We start from the raw sequence: 8456 nt of genomic DNA, 5'->3' as shown, positions 1-8456 counted from the left end.
AAAGTGGGATGTTAGGCTAATGGAAATGTGAACATTCAGTGCGTCCTCTTACCGTGTCTGGGCAGCGAAGTGGACGGGGCAGTCTCCTACCCGCCATCAGCACCTCCACCAATCGGGTCACAACCATTTGACCACGGGTGGGACGAAGCATGTCCTCGAAGACCTGTTGAACAATGAAGCATGAGTCAAAAATGTATACTACTGCTAATACTACTACTACAAGTACTACTACTACTACTTCTTCTTCTACTACTGCTAATATTACTACAACTACTACTACTACTACTACTACTACTACTACTACTACTACTACTACTACTACTACTGCTAATACTGCTAATACTACTACTACTACTACTACTACTACTACTACTACTACTACTACTACTGCTAATACTACTGCTAATATTACTACTACTACTATTACTACTACTACTTCTTCTACTACTGCTAATATTACTACAACTACTACTACTACTACTACTACTACGTCTACTACTGCTAATATTACTACTACTACTATTACTACTACTACTTTCACTACAGGGCCTGAGAATAATATTCTCAGATGGTTCCCGGATCATCTACAGACTCAGTGGAACACGCAGTGCCGGGGCAACAGTTCGAATCTACATAGACAGCTATGAAAAGGACCCTGACAAGATCCACCAGGACCCACAGGTAAAGTCACACAAGGCCAGAGGCTCCAAGGCACCTTAATTCAGGTTCATTTAGCATGATCTTACAGATCAGACCTACCTGGATTGTGTCACTAAAGAATAAGGTCCTACATTACACATCAAAAGAGAAAAAAAAACATGTTTTAAACATTCTACATAGCCTATGTTGTGTGTAAAGGAAACAAATTGTATGACTCATGACATATTGTGGTTGTGTTTTGTGACAGGTGATGCTTGCACCTCTGGTAACCATAGCTCTGAAGATCTCCCAGCTTCATGACAGGACGAGTCACAGTGGTCCGACTGTCATCACATGATGCTCTCATACTAAACCCCAAACTAACCCCCCCCTCCCCATTCTCCAAGTCACATACACCTGGCATGTGCAGTTTTGTATATTTCAATTCACAACACACACATTTACCAAACCCAGACAAACAGACTGACATATACTATGTAAATGGAATGAGTGACATTGTACCATAAATTTGCATTCTGTTGCGTCATTTGTAACATTTCCACATCAATCTTCCATCATCAAAATTAAACTAAATGTACTCAGAAAACGTTTTTTTCCAACAACACACCGACAGTTATGATGCTTGGCCGATTGACTTCGATTAGATTTATTCCAAAAAATTATTCTTCACGCTAAACTAAAACTAGACAACATCCTGCTGTTGCTTGACAACAGCTTCGAAACATTCCATCTTGTTGCTCCATTGTGTTTTCGAAAACAATGTGTCCCTCATTATGTGCGTAAAGTCGCTGGTAAATGTAGTAGGGCTATAATATGTCACTACAGAATGCAATGTTAATGAATTAAGCAATATCACACGAGAGCGATTGTTTATACAACAGTTCTACAGCGCGATGTGTATTAGTTAACAGTAATAAGCGACAACAGATTATGATTTGTTTGTTTATTTAATCATAAAAATAAACAAAAAATAGTTCCGCAACTGAACTTCAAATGGACGGTTGCCTAGTAACCTGAACACAAACATGTACTATAGCAATCAGTTTCTATCAATTCTCACCATCCGAATCATCATCACCATCATCATCATCATCATCATCATCGTCATCATCAAGAACAACATCCCATCAAAGTCAAAAGTTGCATGTCATTTTCATTTTAGAGTTCAAATCAAAACATGGTTTTCAACACAGAGAACAAGGATAGGAGATCATTACAGAGAACAAGGATAGGAGATTAGTCACACCCCCCTGGCCTACATTTCCCAGTCTGTGTCATTCCCCTGTGATATCCTACTGTAACGAGCACTTCCTGCAGCCGTGCGTTGGAAGGGGGAGGGCGTGGCCTTCCGGGTCACAAGGGGAAAGGCGAGGAATGTCTGGTGTACAGGGTGGGGAAGGGGGGAGGGAGATTCAAAAGTCAGGGGGGACAGGGAAGGTGTGGGTCATCAAGAATTCTTCACTGTGTTCCTCTTCCTGTCTTGTGTCTCGTTCCAAATATTCACCTCTAACACACAAGTCTGACCCTGGACAGTAACCTTTGACTCCTCTGGGTCCCCCCCCTATGTCAGTACAAACAAATTGCCTTTGAATCTTCTCCAAGCTCCTGTTGCGTTCTGATTTGCTTGTACCATGGAACTCTTTAATCGCTGTACAACTCTTGTACTAGGTGGCCATGCACTGAGTCCTGAATAATCATATATAGCCTTATAATAGGACTTCCAGGATCAGGCACAGAGGAGGAGTGAGTCAGTGGGGTGAGGAGGGCACTTTCTCTGGATGGGGGTCTTCATCTTGGATAGGTAGGGCATAGACGTCATCTGATTATACAGCATGGGATCCACCACGGAGTGGAAGAGCTTCTGGTACTCTGAGACAGAATGGCCATGAATGGTCAGGATGGGGGGGCTGGTGGGGGAGCCGGGGAGGCGGTCGGAGGGGGGGCTGGTGGGGGGGCTGCGGAGGTCCGGGTGAATGGCAGCGTTGTCGATGTACTCGTCCTCAAGGGGCTCCTTGAGACCCTGTAAATGCCTCAGCTGCTCAGCTCCCCTCCTCTTCCTCTCCTGATCCTCATCTCTCCGTACGACACCTGGTTGCAGATGCAGTAGCGGGGCTCGTTGGGGTCGTAGGTCCAGTCCACCTGGCTGTTAGCCTCAGACTCTGGCAGGGCAGTGAAGGTTTTCCTCACGCTCCCATGTGTTATCCGTATCTGTAAATCCTTTCCATTTGAGAAAGAATTCAACCTTCCCGTTGACAAGAATAGAAGTCTTCCATGTGGATAATAACGGTTCTTACCTCGATAGGTAACTTAGGCGTTTCCATGGTTATTTCACTCCCATCCCAGTCACAGCCTTGTTGCATGTCAAGGTGGAGTTTGGTCTTTCATTGTATTGATCACAATGTTTGATTGATATTCAATCAGTACCTTCAAACTCGATTGGATCTACTTAACTTAGTCTTAACTGTCATAGAGAGAGACTAGTAAGGTTTAATACAGGAGAGAGACTAGCAGGGTTTAATACAGGAGAGAGACTAGTCTACGTAGCTAGCCTAGCCGTGATGCAGCACTAGACAGACACACACAGCACAGCCTGCTGAAGTGAGCTCGATAAGCCATAGGGCTAGGATAGGATAGGATAAGCAACAGGGCTAGGATAGACAGACACACACAGCACAGCCTGCTGAAGGATAGCAGCTGGACAACTACGTTTCAGGTGGTTTGCAGAAATAAGCTGAGAGCTGAAGATCTAAATGATGCTTGAAGACATAGGCATGGGTACTGTGCTCCCTTAACAACACATTCTCCATTCAGCCATAACAAACTTCAATGTGTATCACTTAACGCTGACATCTCGATCGATACACTATCGATAGTGTCAGTTGGTTTAAACAATACAGACTTCCGTGTCTCACTCTCACACCCTGTACTCTAAAATACTATTGAAACGTTGCTTAATTCCTAAAAGTCTGAGGGAAGAAAGTTGAGAATCCATTTATCCATCTATCTACCGACACGGATGCCATGGAGGACAGTTGCCTGGACCGCAACACCGCCGCCAACGCATCTCGGCTAGCCTGGCTAACGGCTAACAGTCAACAGGTTCTGTATCCCGCCGACCGGCATGATGCTGAAATATTCCATCCCCCGCTTACTGGAGCTGAGAAATCACACAATTCCAGCGTGTGTTTCAGTTACCAAAAACATTGGTCTTTTCCACCGCCCACGATATATCCATAGAAGCACCCGTCGTCAGTTTGTGTACTGTCAGACCGGTCACAACATACCATCCATGCGCTCAGCTGAGCGCTCCGTCGCATCTGTTCCACGTCATCAGAACACTGTCGCGTCTGGAGTTTGTAGCAACGGAATCACCCCGAGAGCACTACAACCCAGCAGCATGAAAAACGTGGAGTGGATTTTCGTGTTCTCATTCCACTACAGAGACTCACCACCTTACCAACAGTCAAAATAGAGCTTTTTAACACCCAATCACTTACTCTTAACGCACCACTCATAAATGAACATATTCTGGACAAGGGCTTAGACCTGATGTGTCTTAGTGAAACCTGGCACCAGCCTGAGGTTTATTCTAGCCTGAATATAGCCTGTCCACCTGGCTATAGCTATACTCAGAAAGCCCGCAGTACTGGTCGGGTGGGTGGCGGCTTAGCCATTTTTCATAAAAATGAGCTGGAAATAACACCCCTCCCCCTCCCCTCACCATCTTCATTTGAATGCCTTGCTGTTAAATGTAAACCACCTTTTTCCATGACATTATTACTCATCTACCGGCCACCTAAACTTAAACCAAATTCAGTCTTCATCTCAGAAATACATGACCTTCTCACATCACTCTGCACTTCATCTTCCAATATCGTAGTTCTTGGTGACGCAAATATCCACGTTGACAATCCCTCCTGCCCCTTTGCTCGTGAATTCCTGCAACTCCTCGACTGCCTCAACCTCTCACAACATGTCCATGTCCCTACTCACAGGAAGGGCCACACACTGGACTTGGTCATCACTGACACCACCACCCCGGTCAGCAACCTAGTTGCCTATGAAATGGGAGTGTCCGACCACAAGGTCATTTCCATGGTTCTACCATTCCCTCCCTCCCATACCAAACCAAAACGCCAAATACACTTCAGAAATCTGAAACGCATAAACCCAGAAACCCTGACTTCAGACCTCAATCATCTCTCCTCTGCCACCCATTCATCAGCTACTGAATCGGTGGCATTCTACAATACATCCCTGAGCAGCCTCCTGGACACCCATGCCCCACTACAAACTCGAACTGTTTCCTTTTCTCGTTCAGCTCCCTGGTTCACCAGCGAGCTTCGGAAAATGAAGGCGGCTGGGCGTGTCCTGGAGCGGAGGTTCATTGCCTCGGAACTTACAGTCCATAAAGCAGGGGTATTCAATTACAAATTCAGTTGGGCCAGATTTGAAAACCAAGAAATGTTGCTGGGCCAGACATTTTCAGCGGCCAGTAGCCTATAGGCACCAGGTAATGACACATTTCAAACCAACACAAATGAATGTAGGCCTAATGAAATACAAGCAGTTTATTTATAGTTTTCCTTTTAAATTAGGTAACATCTGACACAGGCACGTCAAAAGTCATCTCAAAGTGCATTAAAAAAGTGTACAGTAGTATACCAATAAAAAAAAATCCTTTTGTAAAGTATAAATGTTGGTCATAGCTGACCCAGGCACATCACAAAGTGCTTTTAACTGAATGAAAATAACCATCAACGCCTTGAGTGCACAATTTAACAAGTTACAATTACAGTTAAACTATAAAATTGAATCTAATCTAATCTAATCTTACCCTGCTGACTTTCTTAGTGTGAGAAGTGACATGTTTTATTCTGAACAAGAGCAGTGACATTTGGCTCATAAGATGTCAATGCAATCCGAAGGCATTGGTGAAGAGTACTGTCAGTCAGGGAACAACGAGAGCTGCTTTTTATTGTGTTCATGTGTGAAAAGCTTGATTCACAGGTGTATGTTGATCCAAACATACTGAGCACATGGATTGCTACTTTCTTAACGTTAGGGAACTGGTGCACGTTGACATCACTCCAAAACTTCGCAGGTCAATTAGTGCGAAGCTCCTGTGCCATGGTTACGGATGACTGCATGTCAACAAGTTCGAGTATGAATTTCCCCTCGTCGATGGAAGGCACCACTCCCTTTCCTCTGGTGGATAAGTCCCCTTCTATTGCAGCAGTGAACGGGTCTCTGGCAAAGCCCATCACCTCTGCGGGCAGAGCAAGTCCATCCAGTCGACCAGCAAAGTTCTCTTTCAACCTCGCAATGAAATCAGTCATCACATCTGTGATGTGTGCCGGGGATGAGACGCATTTGCGGAGCGTCGGAAAATGCAGCATTCTGCCGGTGCAGAAGTCGGCCGCGAAAAGGTCCAGTTTGATTTGAAACACTCGCGTCTGTTCCACAAGATAAATCACAGTTTTGTCTCTGCCTTGTAGCCCCACATTTAGGTCATTCAGGTGTTGTTTGAATATGTCGCTCAGAAAGCAGACATCAGCCATGAAGTTGTCGTCCAGTATGCGATTCAAGTGTGTTTCTGCCTTCGTTTGCTTGCTGCTGCGGAGGAAAGTTGTAATCTCCTCTCTGAGATCACAGAAACGCTCCAGTGCCTTGCCTTTGGACAGCCACCTGACGTCGTTGTGCAAAAGCAGATCATGGTGCTCAGCAGACATTTCTGACAGCAGCTTGCGGAATAAGTTAATAATAATAATAATGTTGGAGGCTCGAAGTGGAGCGAATAAAATTAATTGTAGTCATTGTCGTGTATTCTTATTGGTTATGAATCAAACAACAGCTAGTGAGTTTAAGATGATTTAATCCGAGTTACAAACAGATTTATACATACACGTGTTGATCCTGGGGCCTGGTGACAAAAAGAGACCGCTTCCTCCCTTCCTCGCTGGTTTTCCCTAGTCCCCTAGATCCCTGCCCTCTTATGCAAATACAGTCACAGGTCATAGCCTATCACCTTATCTAGATGGTCATGAGGGCCGTCCCCTGTGATGTCACTGTGATGTCACCCTTCCGGGTGCCCGCTGGTGCAAACATGAAGGCTACAGAATAGCATGACCCCCTATCATACTATCTATGCATGTGTGTGGAAATATACGACACCATCACGTTGTCCATTGTTGTTTTAAGCTCCCCGCTTAGTTTGTTTAGAGTGTTATATTCACGTTCTGTAGGCTACTATAGTAGACATTTCTGCATGAATTTCTGAACACTCGCGAAATACGTTTTTCTCTGCTTTTATGGCTGGGCCAATCGGGGGTCACGTCTGGGCCGCATGCGGCCCCCGGGCCGCTAATTGAATAGGCCTGGCCTACAGGGATCATCAAAAGGCCTACTCTAAGTCCCTCAGGGAGGCGCAGGCAAACTTCTACTCAAACATCATCAACAACAGTCCCGGCAACTCAAAGCAGCTTTTCTCAACAATAAATCACTTCCTGAAACCACGAATTCCCACAAACAAAACAACCACAACTGAACAATGTAACAACTTCCTTTCGTTCTTCAGAACAAAAGTTGACACTATTCGCTCCTCCCTCTCTGCCACACCTACTCCATCTGCCCCGACTGCCAGCCCACAGCCTGGGCCGCCCCAGCCTCTCCACTGCTTTTCCCCCACTACACAGCAAGAAGTCGAGAAAATCATCAGTCGCATGAAACCTTCCACCTGCACCCTGGACCCCCTTCCCACAGCACTCGTCAAACTGAACATCCAAGCCATAAGCCCCTTGATCACCAAAACCATCAATCACTCCCTACTGTCTGGCCATGTCCCATCAGCTCTGAAAACAGCCATCATTACTCCCCTTCTTAAGAAACCGACCCTAGACTCGGATACCCTCGCAAACTACAGACCCATTTCTAACCTCCCGTTCCTCTCCAAGGTCCTGGAGAAAATAGTCGCCACCCACTGATTGCTCACTGGGAGCAATTTGGGGTTCAGTGTTTTGCCCAAGGACACTTCGACACGTGGCCAGCCGGAGATCGAACCGCCAAAACGCCGATGTTGCGATCATTGGACACTGGATCTACCAACCTAGCCAGCCGCGCCCTTTGTAGTCTGAGATATTAGTTTCACATACATTATGTACAATTTTAGATGAAAAGAGGGCCCATATTAGTTTTACATATTCTAATTTACAGTCTTTTGCTCTACTGCACATTTCTGTCATTGTCTTTTTTTAAATGTTCGCTTGAATATAATAATGCAATATAATAAAAAACAACAACGATGTAATAAACAATAATATATACGCTTATAATATATATATAGGCCTACTATAGTTTTTTTTAATTTTTTTATATTGCTGTCTGTGTCTTTATGTCTTATGCACAAACCACACCAAGCCAATATCCTGTATGTATGAATATACTTGGCAATAAAAATAATTCTGATTGTGATGTAGGCTGATGCACCTTAGGCCTGGTAGATCCAAACCTTTCTATCAGTACTACTACTGCAACACTGTACCACATAGGAATATCGCCATGTTAACATCATTAGCATTATTGTTTGTGATTCTTGATTGCTATTTACTATGATTAAAAAGCTAAATGGAGTTGAACTTGTGCGCTTTTATTTTGAATAAATCCTACTTTCCATTCCATGTGATCTAGTGGAGCTGACGGAACACAGATCTCACTGCTCTGGGCCACCGCTGCTGTCCCGTGATCAGGGGGGGGGGGGGGCGGAAAGTTGCTTTCTTTCTTTGATCAAACTGGACTAC

This window comes from Nansenia antarctica (assembly GCF_963989245.1).
Source record: "Nansenia antarctica genome assembly, chromosome: 8".
Lineage (NCBI taxonomy): Eukaryota > Metazoa > Chordata > Actinopteri > Argentiniformes > Microstomatidae > Nansenia > Nansenia antarctica.
Note: the sequence above shows the minus strand (reverse complement) of the source record.